We start from the raw sequence: 22,844 nt of genomic DNA on the forward strand, positions 1-22,844 counted from the left end.
AGCAGGGCGCGGCCAAAAATATCTGTGTTTTTGGAAGACAACTGTTAGAGAACGAAAGACGAGTCATTGATGGATTGGGAGAAAACCTTTGAAAATCTCATATCTGATAAAGGACATGTGCAGAGATTATCTGAAGAATTCTCAAAACTCAACACTAAGAAAATAAATAACCCCATTAGAAATGGACAGATTTAAATAGACACTTGATCAAAAAAGATATATAGACACTCAATTAACACATAAAAAAAGACTCAATTGAATTGGTCATTAGGGGAATGCAAATGAAAACCACAATAAGCTATCACTACACAACTATTAAAATGGCTCAAATTAAAAAGCCTGACTACTAAGTATAAGAAAGCATGCAGAGCACTGGAGCTCTCTTACACTGCTCGTGGGAATGCAAGGTGCTACAGCCATTCTGGAAACAATTTGGTAGTTTGCTAAAAGGTTAAATATTATATATATATATATATATATATATATATGCAAATTTATAAGTATACATATATATACACATACATCTATATACTTATAAAGTACATTTTATTTCTATTTTATTTATTATTTTTATTGAAGTGTAGTTGATTTACAATATTATATCAGGTTCAAACATACAACAGAGTGATTCAATATTTTTACAGACTCCATTTAAAGTTGTTAGAAAATAATGGCTATGCTTTTATTAGCCATGTGCTGTACAGTGTATCTTTGTTGCTTATCTATTTTATGCCTGGTAGTTTAATACCTCTGAAGCCCCTATCTCTATCTGTCCCCTCACCCTCCTCTCTTTTCCCCACTGGTAACCATTAGTTTGTTCTCTATATCTGAGGCTGTTTCTGCTTTGTTATATACATTCATTTGTTTTCTTTTAGATTCTTTTAGATTCATTTTATATAAATGTTAACAGAGTATTTGTCTCTCTCTATTTCACTTAGTATGATATTCTTAGTTCCATCCACATTATTGCAAATGGCAGAACACCATTCTTTTTTCTAGTGGCTGAGTAATAGTGCATTGTCTATACACATCACATATTCTTTCACCTAACATGCTCATCAAGTTGTACATTTTAAATATGCGCAATTTATTATTCGTCAATTATATGGCAACATAGCTGTTAAAAATTGGCAGATTACATCTCCATTTTTTTTAAGTTTTTGTTTTGTTTTGCTTTGTTTTTTTTTTTTTTTTTCGTCTTTTTAGGGTTGCACCCACAATGTGGAGGTTCCCAGTTTAGGGGTCGAATTGGAGCTGTTGCTGCCAGCCTACACCACAGCCACATTAACGCCAGATCCGAGCTGCATCTGTGACCTATACCTCAACTCAAGGCAACGCTGGATCCTTAACGCACTGAGCGAGGCCAGGGATCGGACCTGCATTCTCAAGGATACTAGTCAGATTCATTTCCACTGAGTCACGACGGGAACTCTTACATCTCCATTTTTTGGATGTTGGGTTTCTCTTACAAACTAAGCAACTGTGGGGCTGTGTTCCCACAGGACAGCACCAGGCTGGGGCTGTGGAGACACTGCTTTCACTCAACAGAATGCCTCTCTGTGTTCACTGCAAACTCAACTAGTTGTGCTTCACTTATCAAGGTTACCTGCTTGGTCTTTGAAGGCTGTCGACTTTAGATCCCTAGGCTGCCTCTTGCAGACCTCTGAGTTTTCAAATATTCTCCTTGCTTCCTAGATTGAGTCCCCTTTAGATAAGTTTTTCGAGTATGAGCATTGTGTCAAAGGTCACTATGACAGAAGGGAATTAGGGGACTTTATGAGGCCGAAACACTTCTCTCAGCTCCCACCTGCAACTGGAGACAATTGTTCCCTTGCCTGCTTGGGATTTCAACTCTTCAGCTCGTAAAGTCAGCATGAATCCAAGGAATGCTTTATTAGAAGAAAAGAAGAGTTGACAAGGCTTCTATAATCCTCCAGAGTTAAAGTCACAAGGCTTGAGAGTTGATCAGAACATCTCCCAACATGACACTGCTCAGTCCTTAAATGAACAGTCTCTTCATGCTGGGATTCAGTTGGCCTGACTGCGTCCCACAGTCCCGTGTTGCTGTTTCTAGAACATCTATTTGTTTCACAGGCCTCTGACAAATCACCCTATGCCCCCTGGATTCTGGCACAGGGAGCTCAGGAATCCCTGTGCTGATCTGAGTGATAATTATAACCCTTCCAGCCACTCAGAGCCAGATTAATTAGGACTTCCCTTTTTTCTTTTTTTTTTTCTTTTTCTTTTTTTTAAGCTCTATGCTTTCTGTTTATGGCTCAGCTGTCTCAGCAGACTTGGAGACCCCAGAATGGGGTCATCATGTCTGCTTAGCCGGATACAGCCCAGCCCTTTGAAGTCAGAGCTTGGTCTAGACCACAGGCTAACAGCACACTAAGTGACCAAAACTCCCTCCACCCCTGGTATGCTTCCCATCTCTCTACAGGGGAATTCTGGAACAGTTCCTCAACGGACCACTCCCTATTTACCCGGATGCTGATTTACTCCTGGGTTTCTCTTTCAAAAGAGTCTCAGGACTCTGCCATCTTCAGGTATTCAAACCTCATGCAGCCTACCTTCAAGTTTCTATTGTCTTTCTTTTTAGTTGGTCTTGCTATGTTGGCTACAAGGACATTTCCCATCATTTTGAAAATCAAAGCCCTGCATCTAAAATCTGCCTTCTTGGAGTTCCCTCGTGGTGCAGTGGGGTAAGGACCTGGCATTGTCACTGCAACTGCTCAGGTTGCTGCTGTGTTGAGGATTCTATCCCTGGCCCAGGAACTTCCACATGCTGTGGGAGTGGCCAATAAATATATAAATAAATAAAATCTGTCTTCTCCTTTTTTTTTTTTTTTTTTGTCAATTTAGGGCCACACCTGCAACATATGTAAGTTCCCAGGCTAGGGGTCTAATAGGAGCTAGAGCTGCCAGCCTATACCACAGCCATTGCAATGCAGGAGCCGAGCCATGTCTGCAACCTACACCACAGCTCATGGCAACACTGGATCTCCAACCCACTGAGCGAGGCCAGGGATTGAACCCACATCCTCATGGACACTAGTTGGGTTCAGGGCTGTTGAGCTATTACGGAAACTCCAAAATCTGCTTTCTTTAATACAGGGATCTGATCCAAGGCTGGAGAACATCCTTGACTTTCTATTTGTATCAAAAGATATATAAATGTTGCCTATCTAAAGAAGTTTATGATTATTTCTACAAATTCAAACTGTGTAATACAAAGCTTGGCAATCAGAAGTGAAACGGGAATAAGTTAGGTTCGATCTTTTTCTGACCAGTGCAAATTTAGAAGATCTCTTTCTTATTATTATTTTATTCTTCTTGAGTGACTAGCTTTAGTCCCTTTGAAGTGAGTGACAACTGGTAAGCACAGGCCTGCATGAGTACATTCTCCATTCCACCTTCACGGAGGGACAAAACCATGGTCTAAGTAAGTTTAAATGAGGAGAACGTACACACAGAGTCAAATATGATGGCTTTAAATTAATCGCAGTGGTAGCCAAGCCATATTTTCCAATAAAGCTGCCAGCTTCCACTGTCTGAAACATCTTTGGAACTCTCCTTTTTTGCTAGCTTTTATAAAACCCACATTGGATTATTTTGATAGTCCACAAGAATGTAAACCTCCTTGTTTTTTTTAGAGTTTGATTTGGGGGACTATTCTGGAGTGAATGGGGAGCCCCCCCAATTCACACCTTCCTAGAACTTCAGAATATGATCTTAGGTGTAAATAGGGTATTTGAGGTTATAGTCGAATTAAGATGAGGTCACGGTGAATTAGGTCCCTAAATCCTAGCTAACTGATGTCCTTATAAGGACAGGAGAAGAGACACAGAGACAGCAACACAGGGAGGGTGATGTGTGATGAGGAAGGGAGAGACTGGAGAGCTACGACTGCAAGTCAAGGGACATCAAGGATTATTAGGGACTACAGAGCTAGGAAGAAACAAGGAAGGGTTCTTCCCTAGAGCTTTAGGGAGAGAGCACGGCCCTGCTGAAGGCTTGATTTTGGACTCTAGTCTCTGGAACTGTGAGAGAACACATTTTTGTTGTTTAAGCCACCCATTGTATAGTACTTGGTAACAGCAGCCCTAGGAAAATATGGGGACTGACTTGGATGTCTGAAGAAGGAAACAAGCTTAAAAAAATCTTGCTGATGCTCAAAAAATTCTATGATTTTATCCTATAGATCAAAAACTGAACTTAAATGACACAAGTAATGGCTGCCTTTGTGGGCCAGCACTCTAAGACGGGCACTTTTTAGCATTATTTCATTGATCCTCCTAAGATCGTAGTGTAGTAGCTTATCTCCCTTTTATGACAGAAAGAATCTAAGGAACTGATAGGTTAGGAAACTCTTCTATGATTGTGCAGCTGGAAATTGTCAGGATTCAAAGATTATTCTTCTTTCACTATACCATGCTGTGTCACAATGTCTAAAGACACCTTCTAGGAGTTCCCATCATGGCACAGCAGAAATGAATCTGACTAGGAACCATGAGGTTGTGGGTTCAATCCCTGGCCTTGCTCAGTGGGTTAAGGATCCGGCATTGCCATGAACTGTGGTGTAGGTCGCAGATGCACCTCGGATCTGGTGTTGCTGTGGCTGTGGTGTAGGCCAGCAGCTACAGCTCTGATTAGACCCCTAGCCTGGGAACCTCCAAAGCCTCAAGTGTGGCCCTAAAAAAAAAAAAAAAAAAAAAAAAAGTAAAGATGCTTTCAAAAAAATGCTTGAGCAATAGACATATTTCTGAACTAAATGTACCATGTCCCAAGGTGATGGATTTGCAGAACAGCTTTCTTGAACAGTAAGTTACGGTATTCTTGTTTAAAAGATATCCTGTCATTACTTTATAGCCACACCTTGTCTATATTACATTGGATTCTTTGCCTGCCTAACTTATATTATCACTCCCTTAGGAAGGACTGGGACTTCTTTTCTGTCTTGTAGAGAACTGAAGAAGCTGTCAACGCTTAGTAAATAATCAGTATCCAAGCCAGTACAGTGATCCCTACAAATTACGACCCTCAGGCTAGAAGACTAAGAAAAATGTTCAATTGTGCAATTTTCCACTCTTAGTAATCTTAACAGGGTGGGTCACGTTAGTCCTAGTTTAATATTATAATCCAAACAACATTTCACTCCGAACACAGAGCAAGGCTTAGGAATCACCCAGGCTATGTATTCTAAGACAATTCATGGTCGGGCTGTTTTGACCTTTCTAGTATTTGCAAACTGGCTGGTCTTTTGTCCCTCCTCTGCCTACATGGCACTTACCACGCACATAATAATAGAACAATGGTCACATTTTAATTTCTTTTTTCCCCCTTCTTTTTTGGTCTTGTTAACAAAGGCAGCTCAGCCTTGTGGGTTGGGTAAGTTGAGGACTGGCTGGCACTTGGCTGGCACTCCAATCTGAGAGAGGTCAGGCTTGAGTGTCCATGTCATCTACTCGGCTGTAAATCTTATCATCTTCTGTCTCCAGTCAAAGAAATTGGCTCACTCCATGTGTAAAGTGTTATTTCCAAACTGTCAAGACTTTACATTTCCCTTGTGTGTGTGTGTGTGTGTGTGTGTGTGTCTGGGTGAGGCATATCCTGGTGTTTACGATATGGCATAGAGGGAGGATGGTCTGTTTGATTCTGAGGACCAACTTTGGGTTGAGCCCAACCTTTTTTTTTTTGGCTTTTTAGGGCCGCCACAGAGGTACAGCCGTCAGCCTATGCCATAGCCACAGCAAGTCAGGATCTGAGCCATGTCTGTGACCTACACCACAGCTCATGGCAACACCAGATCCCTGCCCCACCGAGCAAGGCCAGGGATTGAACCCTCATCTTCGTAGATAATAGTTGGATTCATTTCCGCTGTGCCATAACAGGAACTCTGGGTTGAGCTCAATCTTAAAACTCCCCAAATACCAGTAACTCCTCTAAGAAGTATTTCTAGACTATACACTTGATCTCAAGCTTCCTTCTTTTAAACCTTTTCTTTTAGTGAAATGAAACCTTTGACTGTTTTTCCTTCATTCTCCAAACTTACCCTCCTATAAAATCAGTCATATCTGTTTTTTCCCTCATGAATATCAATTTCATTATGTCTCATTTCATCACACTTTGTACTCAAAATTGTTTAATAATTATGTGTTTTCAAGGTAAAATTCAGAAACCTTGGCTTATCATTAAAGACCTATCACAATCCTCAAATCCTTCCCAACTTGTTTGTATAAAATTTATCCATCCATCCATCCATCCATCCATCCATCCATCCAGTAAAACTTTGACTAACAAGTGTCAAACACTATACTTTGTGTTGACAATGTAGTGCCACCTGAGCAGGCCTGCTGCCTTTTCTCATTATAGTCTGGCGACAAAATGGAACAACACATGTGATCATGCAGTGTGACAAGCTCTGTGAGAGGAAGCATTGGGGGCTGTGAGAGAACATAGGTAATTGGACCCAGAGGCCAAGGGATTCTTTGCAGAGGAAGTGACATCTAGGCGGAAATCTGACCTGTGACTAGAAGTCAGCCAGTTGAAAGCCAGGGGACACATCTTCTTGGTGAATGAAATACCATGTCTGAAGTCTAGAAGTGAGAAGGCATAGCACACCTGGGAACTGAAAGAGGTTCAGTGTAGCTGGAGGGCAGGGTGGGGTAGGGCTGGTAAGGTGGGGATTGGGGGCCACAGATCCTGCTGGACCTGAATGCCTAGTGAATTAGGACTTTTTTCTTTTCTTTTTTTAGGGCCACATCCACAGCATTTGGAAGTTCCCAGGCTAGGGGTTGAATTGGAGCTGCAGCTGCCAGCCTACACTACAGCCACAGCAACACCAGATCTAAGCTGCATCTTCGACCTATACCGCAGCTCATGGCAATGCTGGATCCCCGACCTACTGAATGAAGCCAGAGATTGAATCCACATCCTCATGGATACTAGTCAGATTCATTTCCGCTGCACCACAACAGGAACTCTAGGACTTTTTTTTAAGGTCAGTAAAGAGTCACTGAAGGTTTAAGCAGGCGAGAAAACTGATAAGATTTATCTTCTAAAAAGATTGTTCTTGCCCCCTTGAGGACAGTAGATTGGAAGAATGCAAAATAAAGAGACTGGAAACCCAACTGGTGGTTGCAATCTGGACAAGAGATGATTGTAGGAACCAGAAACATGGCAGAAGAACAAGAAATGTAGACAGATTTGAAACGTTTAGATGTCAGGCTGGTCCCAAATATATCACATGATTGCTTTCACCCTCTACCTTCCTTTCCAGGCAAGCCTTGCTCCTTCTATCCGCAGATTCAAGTTCTGCCCACATTGATCTCTACATGAAGCCCTCTCTGACTTTCAACCCCAGTAACCGTATGAATGTTTATAAAATTTTTTTTCTCTGTGCCCCTTATTTCACAGAGAGAATTAATTTATAAAGTCAGTTATTGTTTCCTTAGCATATTTATTTTCTCAAGTGGATGACGAGCAATACACACAGAAACCATCTTGCTACATCTTTTTTCTCCCCCCCCCTCAGAATTTCCCACCTCAACTTGTGCAAGGTGGATGAACAGTAAATATTTGTCCTGTTGACCAAATGTGATGCTGTTCCATTTCCCAAAATTCTCCAGGTTGTTCTCCAGCAGGTCTCATTTTAAGAGATCTGCAACCCACCAATCAATCTAGTAGGTCATTCATTTATTCATTTTTTTATGTTTTTTTTTTCCATTCACTCAACATATACTTATTAAGTGTCTGCTCTGTCCTAAGGCACTATTTTAGAGCTGATTCTCTGCTTTTTATTAGACTATCCATTACATTTTGGATACTGTGCTTTTTTTTTTTTTTTTTTTTTTTCATTTTAGGGCCACACATACAGCCAAGATCCAAGACTAGGGGTTGAATCAGAGCTGCAGCTGAGGCCACGGCACAGCTGCAGCAACATGAGGTCTGAGCCACATTTGTGACCTATGCTGCAGCTTGCAGCAAAGCTGGATGCTTAACCAACTGAGCAAGACCTCACGGATACGATGTAGGGTTCTTAACCCATTGAGCCACAATGGCAACTCCTGCATATGGAGGTTCCCAGGCTAGGGGTTGAACTGAAGCAGTAGCCGCCAGTCTACAGCAACACAAGATCCAAGCCACGTCTTCGACCTACACCACAGCTCGCAGCAACACTGGATCGGTAACCCCCAGAGCAAGGCCACGGATCAAATCTGCAACCTCATGGATACTAGTTGGGTTCGTTAACCGCTGAGCCATGATGGGAATTCCCACTGTGCTTTTTATCACGGAGCCAGGCCCCTTCTCCTGTTTGCCATATAAAGTGAGGATTGAATGTATTGGAAATGTCTTTCTGCTATAAGCCTAGCTTAGCACATGGTACCCAGATGAGCCATCTTATGGAATGAGAGGGAGCTAAGGTGTGGAATGATTCCTTTGGCTTCCGAGGTGGAGAGCTAGTCTTCCGTAGTTGGCAAATGGTCTTGCTCAAGGGAATTAAACCTTGGTATTTGAATGTGTACTGGGCTGGGTTAATTCTGTCCCATTTTTTAAAGTTTCTGATGCTTACCCAATAGAAGTGGAATTAAATAGTTCTGGATACTCCAAAACGCCAGAGTGATAAGAATGTTAGCGTCCTAATGCAAAGTTCTTAATAGAAAGAAAAAAATCTGGTTCTTGCCCCTGCTGCCTACCCGGCCCTCATTCTGCCATCACCCTGCAGTCATCCCTGCCGGGAATGGGCCCTGGACTAACTGTGGTTTGGGAGGGAATCTTCTAAGTTCCAAGATTCTTCTGAACTGTGCTTGTTGTGATTTTTATGCTAGCATTGCATCAAAGTTCTTTTTTGGCAAAGAAGTTGCCATATATGATTAAAAATAATTTGCAGGGCAGGATTTCTACCAGGAATTGAACAAACAATGTACTGTCTTAAGCTGGTTCCAAATTCCTAATGCATCTGCTTTGTACAGTCCCCATTTCATAAAACTACAATTCCTCATTTGTCTGAGTTCTTTCAGCTTGTGTGCTAGCAGAGTCACACCCCTTTATTTCTGGCCCTCAAGGCACCTTCCCAAGTTTGGGAAAGGCTCTTATTTGAATTCACAGAAGGCCTAAATAATGCAGTTGTTGCAAGCATCCTTGTTCAACATTTAGCAAACTACCCTTTTGCTTTTCCCAATTGGGCAGATGTTGTAAAACTCCTCAGCTAGTTTCCTGAAGAGACCTCCCAAAGTCCAATCCATTTTCCTGCCAGAGCTGCCATCTTGGATTCTGCTACTTTTCCAGTTTCTCTCTCTGCACTCCCCAGCTGAACAGATCTGGCCACACGGCATGAATCAGATATTTTATTTGTCTGTTTAATGCATCTTGAGCTGATGGATCAATCTGTGGACATTTCTAGGTTCGACAGTCTGCTGTGCTGGGTCTCAATCTCTCAGCTATGAGCCTAGAAATTTTCCTGATTTGCCTGGGCTTCATTTAAACTTAGATACTTTTTGACTTTGTTAGTTTGTTTTTGATACCAGATCTTCCTATCATTAGGTCACTTTAACTTGCACATAATGAAATCCTAGCCTAAACTGGCTAAAACAAAAGGGCAATTCATTAGCTTTCACATACTGGAAAGTTCAGGGAGCGAGGTTAGGAATAGCTGGATTCAGGACTCAAAGGGGAATATCAGGACTCAGTTTCTCTGCATTTCTTGGCTTTGCTTTCTGCTACATTCAGCTTTTGTCTCACGCTTCGTGTGCATTTGACAGTAGTAGATACATCCTCTGATTTTCGGGTCCTGTGGAGAAAAGTGAGCTTCTCTTCCCAAGATATTCAATAAAATTCTGAACCTATCATTAACCAGGATTTTTTTTTTTCCATACCCATGCCTGAACCAATCGCTCTGGCTAGGTTTATGTTGATTAGTGTAAAATGTCCCCGATGAGGTGATATTGGATTGGGGATCAGGGCAAAGAGCCCAACACAGCACCAAAGAGAAGAGCTACCTGCCTCAGCTCCTAAATGGGGTGGGGAAGCCTCTTTTCTTTTCCTTTATTCCCAAAGGATCCAGATCTCGTTTTAAAAGAGACTCGACCCTGTAAAACCATTTGAGACCCAGTTATCAGGGTCTGAATGAACTATAATCATAAACATGTTTATATTATTTTTACATTCATTGAACATTACTTTGTTTTTCTGTTTCAATTATTATGACAGTATTTTTTTTCAGTTTTTATTTTATCTTTCATTTTCTTTCCATATTAATACCCATTTTTAAAATGGGGTAGTCTAGATTTCATTTTCAAAACTCTTCTTTCAAAAAGGTGGTATGTCATTTTGGATGCCATTTGTAGATGCTGAACAAATAAATGGAATGTATTAGCTTTTATCTTTTAATAAAGATTATATAATTCAACAATTAAAGAGATCTGCTAGCATTATTTCAAATGTGACATTTTGTCCGAATTGAGAATAAGCAGAGATCAGCATACAAAATCCTATAAAAGTGTTTGAGAAGTTAGGCTTATTCAAGGTATTTTGTATTGGCCTCAACAGAATTGCCCAAACCTCCTTCTTCCATCTCTTTGCTTCCCTCATCCTTGCATACCAGTCTAAGAGGTCAACACAGCCTATCTATGGTTAAAATTCTAAATGTTGTTTTTTAGGCCTAAACCTTCCAGTTATACTACACACATGAAATTTAAATAGAAATTTAAATAGGAGTGAGAAAACTCCTACTGCCCCTTTTATTATCATAATTATTATTACTAATAATTATTCTAATGATGGCTATCAATTATTGATTGCTGACTCTATGCTAGTGACCAGAAAATGTACTCGGATTTATAAAATTGAATACCCTCAATAACATATGAGATAGGTAGTATTAGTCCCATTTCTGGGTGAGAAAACCAAGGTCAAGAAAAACTCCCGAGATTTCACAGAACCAAAAAGCTACCAACTTTGGGGGTTAAATACAAGTCTGCCTAATTTCAAAGCTTATGATTTTTGTTTGGGTTCTGTTAACTGATAAACACAGCCTTTAGTTCTCTGGGACAGAAATAACGTTGCCCCAGGAAGTCCTTTTCCCTGGCCCTGATTGGCTCTTTCTGAAGAAGGGCTTCACTTGGATTGCAGATAATGTGTCCATGATCACCCTTTTGAGTGCAGCGTTGGTGGTACAGTGGTGAGCATAGCTGCCTTCCATGATTACCCTTCTGGGGACTCAATACCAGTTTTGTGCATCAGACAGGTCCTATATGACTGCTTTTCACATTTAGACCTTTCATTATTAGTCCGTCCCCACACAGGAAAGCCATCTGTAAATTTTGCTTCTTGATCATTACTCTGTCATGTTTAGGAAAGAAGAGACTAAGAATATTGATTCATATAAGTTGGAAATGATGGTAGTGTTCACGAATGCTACATAGTTCTATCTTGTGTATTAATCAGCGGATAAACAGGGATGAATCAATCCATTCCTGGGTTTCAGCACATCATTATAACCAGGAAGCCCTCCATTAACAATAGGCTCAAGGTACCAAGGAGGTGGGAAAGGTTCTTCAAGGACAGTAGCTTTGCTCAAACTGCCTTAAGCAAGAAAGGGAGCTCTGTTGGCTAATATAATTGAAAAGTTCAGGCACTGTCGGCTTCAGGAACAGCTAGCTCTAGGGGCTCAAACAATGGCTTCGGACACCTGTGTCTCTCTACTTTTCCCCTCTGCTTACTTCTCTTGGTACTCCAGAAGGTTCTCCTCTTTTGATGACAGGATGTGTCTTCAGAAGCCCCATGCTTACAATCTATCAGCATTCAAACCTAGTACAAAAACAGTGTCTTTTTCCGTGGAGTTCCCATCTTGGTTCAGTGGTTAATGAACCAGATTAGGATCCACTCACTCAGTGGGTTAAGGATTCAGCGTTGCCGTGAGCTGTGGTATAGATCGCAGATGGGGCTCGGATCCCATGTCGCTGTGGCTGTGTTGTAGGCTGGTGGTTACAGCTCCGATTCGACCCCTAGCCTGGGAACCTCCTTATGCCTCAGGTGCAGCCCTAAAAAGACAAAAAACTAAAACAGAAAAAAACAGTATCTCTTTCATAAGAGTTCTAGCCAAAATCCTGAGAATGACACTCTGGCTTGGCTTGGGTCATACATCTACCTCCTAGGTCGATTACTGAAACCAAAGAAGAGAACTGGCTGGGCCTGGGTTGTATTCTGTCCTCTGGAGCATGAGAGTTGAATGAACACTTACAGAACCATAAATTCTGGAAATGTGTAAAAAGATATTTTTCCAAAAGAAAGTTAGGAAGAAGCAGAATCAAAGGAACACATCAATGGACCAAACAGCAGCAAAAATGCAGGTGCTCACCTTGCTTTTTCTAGAACTGAGTTTCTCAATCTGGAAATAAATGCAACTCCAGAATTCTGGGTTCTTGGGTCCCCACTGGCGGGGCGAAGCACGCAGAGAAAGATGTGGTATATGGGCTACTGCTTAGGCATCAGTTAGGGTAACTAAGTAGGCTCTGGGCATTCTCATGACCCAGTAGACCTGGAGGCTGCAGTGACAAAGATAAGAGTGTGTCACAACTGGGAGTGTTTCCCAGTTGGTGGTGTGGGGGGAGTGCGTGGCGGGTGAGAGACAGCAAGATTGGTCCTGAAGAAAAGCAGATTTATTTTCAAACATCCATTAGGGGTGATTATTAAACAAGCTTTTTAGAACACTTCTCAGCCCCTGCTGGGCTGTGCTCTTAAGATGTGACATTTGGGAGATAACACCCACTGTTCCTAGGGACTACAAAATAAGGATGAAGTGGCAAACTACGTCAGACAATACAGGACACTCAGGAATGGGGTGATGTGCATGGCACCAAGTCAATTAGAGGCCTTTTGGAACAGTATGGACCCATATATTTTGTAGAAATCCCTTTTTTATCAGTTGAGTAGAAATATGGAAAAGATCTGGGTTTATGTTTCAACATTTTCAATAAAAAAGAAAAAGAACACCCCCACCCCCCACCAATATCTTATTTTCCCACCGGTAGAAGGTGATCCTCATTCTACGTGTGGTATTTGATATAAAAAATCAAGAAACGTTTCTTTCACAGCAGGGGGTCCTGGGAACGCATTACTAGATAGTAGAATAAATTATAAGCCATCCAGGAAAATAAGAAAGAGCACCTCAGTTCTAAAGAGAAGCCCAAGTTGAGAAGATGCTGAACTAGGAGTGGAGCACGGATAGAACAAATAAAAATTCTTATGACTTTTCTAACTCAGAAATTTAATTGTTTGATGTTAGAGAAAAACTTCTGTTGCTTTCAAATTCAGAAAGGGGAGAAAAAATAAAAAGATACCCTATTGTCTGGTTTTCTGCACTGTGACGAGTGCCAGAGAGCTGGGCTCGGGGGGCTAACGGATGCCATCTGGAATGGGTGCCCAGGCCACTTGTGATTAGCCCTCAGCAGAGACAAGGCAGCGCCTCCTCCACCATCATGTGGATGTTGGCTGCAGTGACCAGCCCTGGGTCTGTCCAGATCTAAGCCCAGGATGGCACTTGGGATTAGAGAGGGAGCATAGGACCTCAGCCATTCCCAAGAAAAATGAATCATGTAAGGCTGGGCCTTGGATGATCTGCAGCTCATTAATCCTCCCTTTCCACAATGGTGGGCGGGCTGCTGGCCTTGTGGGCTGCAGATGGGAAGCAAACTTTCTTGGGGTTTTGTTCTATTCTCCAGGCTCCTCTTAGGCACCAGAAGTATTCATTTCCAGGCACGAGCAGGAATTTGGAGCCCGGTGTCCAATCCTCCCTCTGGACAGCTTGGACAGCTGGCTGGGCCATGGAATATTTGAAAGGGCCAAATGGGAACCCACTGTTAGGCCAGGCTTTGCCTGACGCAGCCTCCCAGCCTTTCCGTCTCTGCATAGCCCCCAACTGACCTCTCCTTTCTTGACTCTCCTACTTCTGACCACACCAAACACTGCTGTGAGATCATCTTCTTAAAGCACCACTTAAAGTGGTGAACTCTTGTCTTGAAAGTCGGCAAGGACTCTTCTCCGTTTCCAGGAGAGCTTTTGAATGTCTCCATCTCAGACAGGCCCAGTGTCCCAAGCCCAGCACCCCTCAAACCTCCCCTGAATCTTCTTTGCCAGTCTCTTCCCCTGGGCCGGAATGTCTTACATTGCTTTGCATTCCGGACAGCCCCACTCCAACCCTCATCTACCCGTCCCATCCTGATCATCCCAACGCTCAGGGTTTTCTTTAACAGATTGCTCACATTGTACAGTATCTGCACTGCTCCTTGGACAATTAATTGTGCCCTTTTTCTCTTTTTATTTTATTTATTTATTTTTAGGGCTGCACCTGTGGCATATGAAAGTTCCCAGGCTAGTGGTGGAATCAGAGCGACAGCTGCCGGCCCACACCACAGCCATAGCAACACTGGGTCTGAGCGTGTCCATGACCTACACCACAGCTCACGGCAATGTAGGATTCCTGACCCACTGCGTGAGGCCAGGGATCAAATCTGCATCCTCATGGATATGAGCTGAATTTGTTTCTACCACACCACAATGGGAACTCCTCTCTTTTTATTTTTTAACACATTTTTATATACCTGTGTGGATGAGACTCTTGATTTCTTCCATTCTTGTACCTCCCAGAGGGATGATCACATAGGAGATACTTAATAATTGTTTATTGAGTAAATGAATACATAAGTAAGCGGTATTGATAGCAATAAAAATATGCTTTTGATCTGAGTAAAACAGGTTGGAAAAATAACAACCTACCCTCATCCTTGCTATTTCTAAATCTGAATTTGATCTACTAGTAGGTCAGTGTGCCCTTTCTGACACTTGTTTTGATCTGCAGCAAGAAAAGGTACTCAAAATATCTTTCAGCAGCAGAATATTTCTATTGTCCATCCTCTGCTTAGAAAACTCTATAGTGATTTCCTGTGGGTACTTGCTACATTAATAACAAGCTGGCCCCTAGAATTCTCTGGTCTCCTGACTCCTTGCTATTATCAGCTCCCACAAACTCATCTTGCTGGTTCCTACCTCATTCCACTTCTTGGTTCCAACCTCATTTTAAGGGAGGCTCAGGCAGCCAGCCTTTGCCCCTTCCCACTCCCAGTCAGACGGCTGCTTTCTCTGCCTCCTGGGCAAAGAGCTAGGCTTTTCTGAAGTTTTATCTTTAAAGCTGTGTAAAAGCTCTTCTAAAGCTGGAGTACCAAAGTGGGGGGGTGGGGTGGGGGTGTAGTGAAGAAACCTGATTTGCCATTCAGTGTCTGTGACTTGTAGAGATTAAAAAAAAATAAACAAAAGCAGGCATATTTGAAACATTAAAGACATCAATTGCTTCCAGCTTGTGCTATTTCCTTTTGAACTCTCATTTTGCGAATGTTATTGTCTCCCTGCTCCTGAGGTCCTTTGTCCCCTTCTGGGGTGTAAGCCCACCCTTCAAGGGAATCTTTGCCAGGGAACAGGAAGCCAGGGAAAGCGTGGCTGTCTCTGAGCTGAGCTGGCGCCCTGATGGCTTAGCAAACCTTGCCTGCCACTCCCTTCCCACTCAATGAGCTGGCTCTCCACCTGGATGCTGGTCATCAGGGCCAAGGGTGGATGGAGCATCCTGACCTTCCTGGCAGCCAAGAAGCATAAGGCCTCCACCTGACAGCCCTCGAGTCACAGATGAGGGGGGCTGAAAGCCCAGAAAGAGAACAGTGTGGGTGACAGCAATTTATATGAATGAGCAGAGGTTGGACTGCATCCACAGGTCTCATTTTCACCCTCATTATCCCTTGTTTTAAAACCTGCTTTCTTGGAGAAATGCTTCTTCTCCAAGAAATGGTGGTGAGGGTCAGATCTTCAGGGTGACTTAGTCCAGGGGTTGACTGCTGAGGTCAAGTGCTGTGTTCTACAATCTTCTCTGGGACTTCAGTCTTATGGTCAGGACCGTGCCCAACTTATAGTGGAGCTGAGCATCTTGAGAAATACAGAGGTCAAAAGGACATTATTGTTGAAAGGGATCTGAGGAATTAGTCTTCCTTATATAGATAAGAAAACTGGGGCCCAACAAGTATGTAAAACCTCTTGGATTTTCTCATTCATTAATTCATTTATTCAGAAAATATTTATTTAGTGCTTACTATGTGAAAGGTAGAGAGTCCAGAGTCTCAGAGCTGGGACCATAACTCAGGGCTTCTCATTCCTAGCTCATGATTGTTCTCCCTTAAAACTGTCATAAGCCAAAGTGTTAATTAGTTAACTTGGCCATCCATCAAACACCTACTAAATTTTAGGCACAGGTGTTTGACATAATTGTTTCAATCAAAATTTTTTTTTGCCGTCCTGAAAGATATATGATGAGGAAACTGAGGCTCCAAGAGGTTGTGTACCATGTTGGGACCCTGAAGCTAGGAAGCAGTAGAGTCAGGATCGAGTTGGGAGTCCATTTGACTGCAAAGTCCAGGTTCCATTTTCAGCATGGTACATTAGCTTCTCAATTGCTCCCAATGAGCTCTAATGAGCTGACCTCACGCCCCACCAAGGGGCTCCACTCCCTTTCACCAGAAAGCCTTTGTAAATGCTGTTCCCTTGCTCAGCATGCCCTTCTTTCTTCCTCTCTACCTCATTCCTCTACCTCTTTCTTCCTCTCTACCACTTATCTCTCTGGGCTCACACCTTGATTAGCTCATATTTAAGGAATGTTAAGAACTGATGAAATCTGGCCACCAAGTTTCAGTTTAGCTGAGCTTACTGTTTAGAGAGCCATCATTCTTTCAAATGTGTTTTATTTTGTCAGGTTTTACTGACAAGTCCAGGTCAGAATGGCAAACAGTATGGCTATATAAACATTTATGTTTGGCCCTTTAGAAAAAGGAGGAAGGCCTTGACCTGTCTTCTTTCCCTCTTATCTGGAACAAATTGCTACTTGCCTGGGGGAGGGTTATTTGCTATTATTCAGTTGAGTCAGGGAATGCTCTGAATGTTCAGATATTCTTTCTTTTTTCCTTTCTTTTTTTTCATCTTTTTAGGACTGCACCCATGGCATAATGGAGGTTCCCAGGCTAGGTGTTGAATCAGAGCTTTAGCTCCTTGCCTACACCACAGCCACAGCAACGCTGGACCTGAACCACATCTGCAACCTACACCACAGCTAATGGCCATGCCAGATCCTTAACCCAATGAGCAAGTTCTTGTCCTCATGGATACTAGTCAGGTTTGATAATAGCTGAGCTGTGATGAGAACTCCCAGATATTCTGTAAATCGAGTTACATTACATAGATCATCAAATTTCAAGGAATTAGAATGAAATACACTTGACACAAATACTGTACTAAGCATAATGGAATTTGCTTGCTGGGTTTTGGGGCTGATTCTGTGAGCACCAATTATCACTTGCCAAGAGTCAAGGTATTATGGAAAGAACACTAGAAACTAGGTAACGAACCTGTTAATTAATTCTGAGGCATTCAACTTTTCCTTTTTAGGTCCTATTTCCTCCTCTGTAAAACAAACATGTTGGATTACATTCAGCTTGGTATACATGTTGCACATGTGCCTTCATTCTCTGCTTCTGGGCCCATGTCAGACATCACTAATCAATTGAGGCACTTTTTCCTTTGATCCCTGACAGCCTCAGGATTCCCTCTGCACCCAGTGTTCCCGTAGCAACACTTAGTAGATTGGAGTTGGCACATGAAATGAAATCTATTTGCTACTGTTGAACTAGATGATCTCTGGGGTCTCAGCTCTTATGAGCTGCCTGGAACGAGTGCATGGTGTGTGGGAAGCTAGATAGTGGATAGTTTGTGGTATTATCAAGCATTAAATATTTGATCATTCAACTGAGATGTATTTTTTTCCTTCAATACAAATGAGACCTAAGCTAATGCGGCTACTGAAAACTATGGCAGGAATCATATCTCACATCCTGGATGGGTCGGTCCAAGTGAATGGTGATAAAAGAGGCTTGCTCAGCTTGGCTCAATGCCCAAGGCTCAAGTCAGCTGTTAATGTCTCTGAAGCCCTCCTAATAGAAACAGGCAGAAGTCATTAAGCCCACGTCTGAGTTCCCTCTGCCCACAGTACTAGGTTGGGATGTGTCATTCTGTGTTATGGTTAGTGGGATGTGAAATACAAACCTCCTGGTGGGTGATAAGCCTCTTGGAATCAGGGAGGAGGTTCTAGTTATCTTTCAGATTCACAGCCTGATTCCATGACTAACAGACTGTTTAACCTCTGACAAGACACTTGACCTCTCTGCATCAGTTCTTAATTTATTAGGAAAGTAATAATAGCATATAGTTCTGGAGGTCATGGTGCCCAAATGAGATTGTTGATATAAGTTCTTAAAACACCATCTGGTATATTCTTGTTATTGTCTTTATTATTATTATTAAATCACAGCCTGGAAAAAAGCCTGATGAACACAGATGCTCATGTATGTTGATTGATTTGGTATTTAAAAGACCATCAGAGGTGAGCACGCACCTTTGGAGGGACTCATCTGAGATCCACTAGCCAGTGGAATATGACAGGATCTGTGCACAAGATGGTCGGGAACTGAACAAGGCAGAGTTAGTACAAAGAGTTGGAATCCATCTGCTTCTAAGATTAGAAGGGAGGAAGCTCTACTCAGTTTTTTGGGCTCAGGAAATTTTCATTTTTTAACAAGAGTCTTCCATATTTTTGGTTTGTTTTTTGTTTTGCTTTTTAGGGCTGCACCCCAGGCATGTGGAAGTTCCCAGGCAAGGGGTAGAATTGGAGCTGCAGCTGCTGGCCTACACCACAGCCACAGTAACATGGAATCTGAGCCATGTCTTCAACCCACACCACAGCTCACAGCAACACTGGATCCTTAACTCACTGAGTGAGGCCAGGGATCGAACATGAGTCCTCATGGATCCCAGTCGGGTTCGTTTCTATTGAGCCATTACAGGAACTCAGAGTCTTCTGTTTTTGGAAGTATGTTCACAAATCATGAAAGTACTTTTGTGAGAACACATCATTTTAATCTCATTGTGTCCTCAAACTTGTCAGCTCTAGCTCAAGATTGTATCACCCCTACATGACTAATGAGGGGAGGCTGAGGCCCAGGAAGCTTAGGTAACTTGTTTAAGGACACACCGCTTGTGTGGAAGGGCAGAGTCAGGGCTCAGACTCTCACCACTGTGATCTCCTCTAGGCTCTCTACTTCCTGTTTTCTCCGGAAACATGTTTCAGTTTTAGGTTTTCCAGCAGTTTTTTTCCTAAATGGCATCAAGAAAAGGCAATCTTTTAAATTCATTAACATAAATAATGAGTTGATAAGTGACTTTTATCTTCCTCAAATCCTCCAACCAAAATATTCCCACAAAAGGAGTCTACAAAGCATGCCTGGGCATGACTGGAAAAAGAGGACAGGAACAGCATATAATGCTCAATGAAACGTATAAGGGATAAAACTGGGCTTTTATTTGAAACACAATCTTCATTTTGCTGCCAAATAAAATAAAACAAGTATGAAACAGGCACAAACCACTGTTGGACGTGTTTCTCTAAAAATCTGGACATAATGTGAAACCAGAAGTTTATATGTTGTCCATAAAAAAAAAAAGGAATATGTACTTTTTGAGTAGACATGAGTTTTAGTTTTCCTTGGTGGAGATAAATTTCCAAGAGACCAAAATCAAATCCTCCCCATTCCTCCTAGAGACCAGGACATACAGTAACCCGGTTTTCTAAAATGACACCCACCATGACCTGAAATGAGTGGACCTGGGTCATCATATTTGCACATTTGAGAGCCCTCATTCTTACGGTCCTGTGGCTTTAGCTGATTATGGTGATCTGACCATAAGGGGAGCCATAGCCTGGTTAAGCCAACCAGATCCCTTTCTTCAGATGTCTTCAGTCACAGAGAGGAGGATTCTAATTGGTGAAAATACTTAAATGGGGAGAACATGGAGACTGGTGCTGAGATAGCAACACTGGGCCATGTTCAAAATAAGCATGCCGAGAAAAAACGTGGGGAGAGGCAGTTCCTGTTGTGGTGCAGTGGAAACGAATCCGACTAGTACTAATGAGGATGTGGGTTCGATCCCTGGCCTTGCTCAGTGGGGTAAGGATCTGGCATTGCCATGAGCTGTGGTGTAGGTCGCAGATGCGGCTTGGATCCTGAGTTACTGTGGCTGTGGTGTAGGCTGGCTGAAGCTCCGATTGGACCCCTTGTCTGGGAATTTCCCTATGCTGCAGGCATGGCCCCATAAAGCAAAATAAAAACAAAAGCAAAAAGATGGGCATAGAAAGAGAGAAAATTGGAGTAGATACAAAAATGGTGTTGAAGGCATGACAAGGTATGAGAAGGACTGTGCAGGTCTTGAAAAACAGAGGGTCTCTTTTTTTTCAAATCCAGACTCCAGCTGTAGTCTAGGAAGTCTGGCTGGACTTCTTGCCCTAAGATTCCATTAGATACTCTCATATTTTGGCATTCTATTTGTTGGGTAAATTGTTGGTTAAATAATCCTCCTTCTTCCTTGAGCTACTTTGAGTAGGATTTTGTTTCTTACATCCAAAGAATATTTGATCAGTTTTGAATAGTTTTCTCTAGATGACTTGGTGGGGCTCATTTCACTGATCAGGTGAGGTTTTCCCTTTTTTTTTTTTTTTTTTTGCTTTTTAGGGCCACACCTGTGGCATATGGAAGTTCCCAGGCTAGAGGTTGTACTGGAGCTGCAGGCAGCCTACACCACAGCCATAGTAATGTGGGATCCGAGTTGCATCTACAACCTACACCACAGCTCATGGCAATGCCAGAATCTTAACCCACTGGGCGGGTCCAGGGATTGAACCTGAATCCTCACAAATCCTAGCTGGGTTCGTTAACTGCTGAGCCATGAAGGGCGCTTCCTTCATTTCTTTCTTTAACATGATGATTTACTGTGCATTAATATGTCCCAGAATCTGTGCAAAATATTTTACTGCATGATCTCATTTAAGTCACACAATGATTTAGGTTAGTACATCCAATTTAGTACATACAACAATCAGCAATAAACATCATTTTTAACCCAATTTTATAGAGTAGAAAACTGAGGAGGAGCATAAGAACAGTTCATCTGACTCAAGGTCATGCAGGTAGTACATGCAAGCAGAGCTACTATTAAAACCTAGAACAGGACAGGCCACTGAACATTTCTTTGTTTCAATTTCTAACTATAAAATGGGGACAATAATATCTGAAAGGAAGGAATGGTTTGAGATCTAAAGACAAGACATGAAGATACAAAAGTGCCCAATATAGTGCCTGACCCTCAGTGCTCAATGAGTATTTGTTTAAAATAGCAATAAGACCAGAGCTCTTGATTGGGGCTCCAGATCTGTTTACTTTCCCAAGTTACATGTAACATTTTATGTATATGCCAATTTCCATCCTTTTTTTTTTTTTTTTTGGATGTTTGTTTTCAACAGTTCTCACCCAAGTCTGTGCTGCCTCAGCCCCATCCTCAAAGTGAAAAACATATACTTTTAAGGAAGCCTAAGATCCTCCTTTGCCCCCATGCATCACTGAACTCCAAGAAGGAAGAGTTTTGCAGAGTCATGGTAAGCCAGGTAGAGTTTTCAAGTGGTAAGGGCAAAAAACAAATGCTTGATTTCTATGTGGGAATCCTGGTCCTTTTGGTTATATTCTGTACTGCTTCTCTCACTTGGTGCTCTCTGTGGCTAAAACTGCTAACAATGGGCCATCTGCTGCTTAGGAGATATTTGAGGAGAGATGGGGCCTTTTAGCCCTCCCTATCCAGGCAAATAAATCTTCATAAGCACATAGGTCTGGGGATCTATGACCAGTAGTCAGGGGATTGAGGCCAAAGCCTCAGGGGGTAATCAAGTCTTTTCAAGGCATCACTGCAGTGGCTTTTTAGCTGGTGAACATTTGAGGTCAAGATCCCATTTGATATTTCTCTGCCTCTCAATAAAATAGTTTAGCAATTTTTTAAATCATCTTTTGCGATTACACACACATATACACACAGTAGCAACATCTCGGGTGGAAGGTTTTCAACCATTTGACTGACTTCAGTTGATAAAGACCTAGGTAATTTTATTTTCTATTTTAGCTTCAAAATTTGGGAAAGTAATTCCATGAATGAAATCATCTATTTTATCTCTTTTTAACACATAATTCAAATAACAGCACAAAATGTTTATTGAGCACTTATTTTATGCCAGTAATTAAATGTGTTACATGCATTATCTCTAATTCCTAACCATCCTATGAGATTGGATATATTGTTATCCCCATTTGTAGATTAAGTAGTCATGCCTTGAAGAGGATAAAGAACATACCTAAAGTAACCTAATGGGTATCTGACCGGAAATTTCATTTACTAAATTGTTGTTGGCTTGCTTCATGCTACAATAGGAAGTGTGTGGTATATAAGTGGAATGTCAGGACATTTGGATTTAATTTTCATCTCTCTCACAGCTGGAAAAATCAATTCTCAGTTTCTTCTTCCAATGAATCAGGTATCTTGATACCTGTCTCCTACTACATCAAGGATAAAATCTCTTTCTGAGTGTCCACAACATGCTCCCCAAAGACCAAAAGTTATTCAGCTTAGTTTTCACATTCCAGATTCTTAGAGATCAGCCAGCAATGATATAACCTCTGAACTTTGTAGGGAAGAAAATCCAAATTTGATACTCTCTATAGAGCCAGCGAATATTAGAAATTAAAGTTTTAATAACATCCTTCTATATTTTTAGTTCCCTACTCATTAAATTATAGAATTGATGTATTCGTCAGCTGGAGCTGCCATAACAAAATATCATAGGTCCGTATTTTGCTTAGACAATAGATAATTATTTCTCT

Source organism: Sus scrofa, chromosome 14, assembly GCF_000003025.6.
Source record: "Sus scrofa isolate TJ Tabasco breed Duroc chromosome 14, Sscrofa11.1, whole genome shotgun sequence".
Classification (NCBI taxonomy): Eukaryota; Metazoa; Chordata; class Mammalia; order Artiodactyla; family Suidae; genus Sus; species Sus scrofa.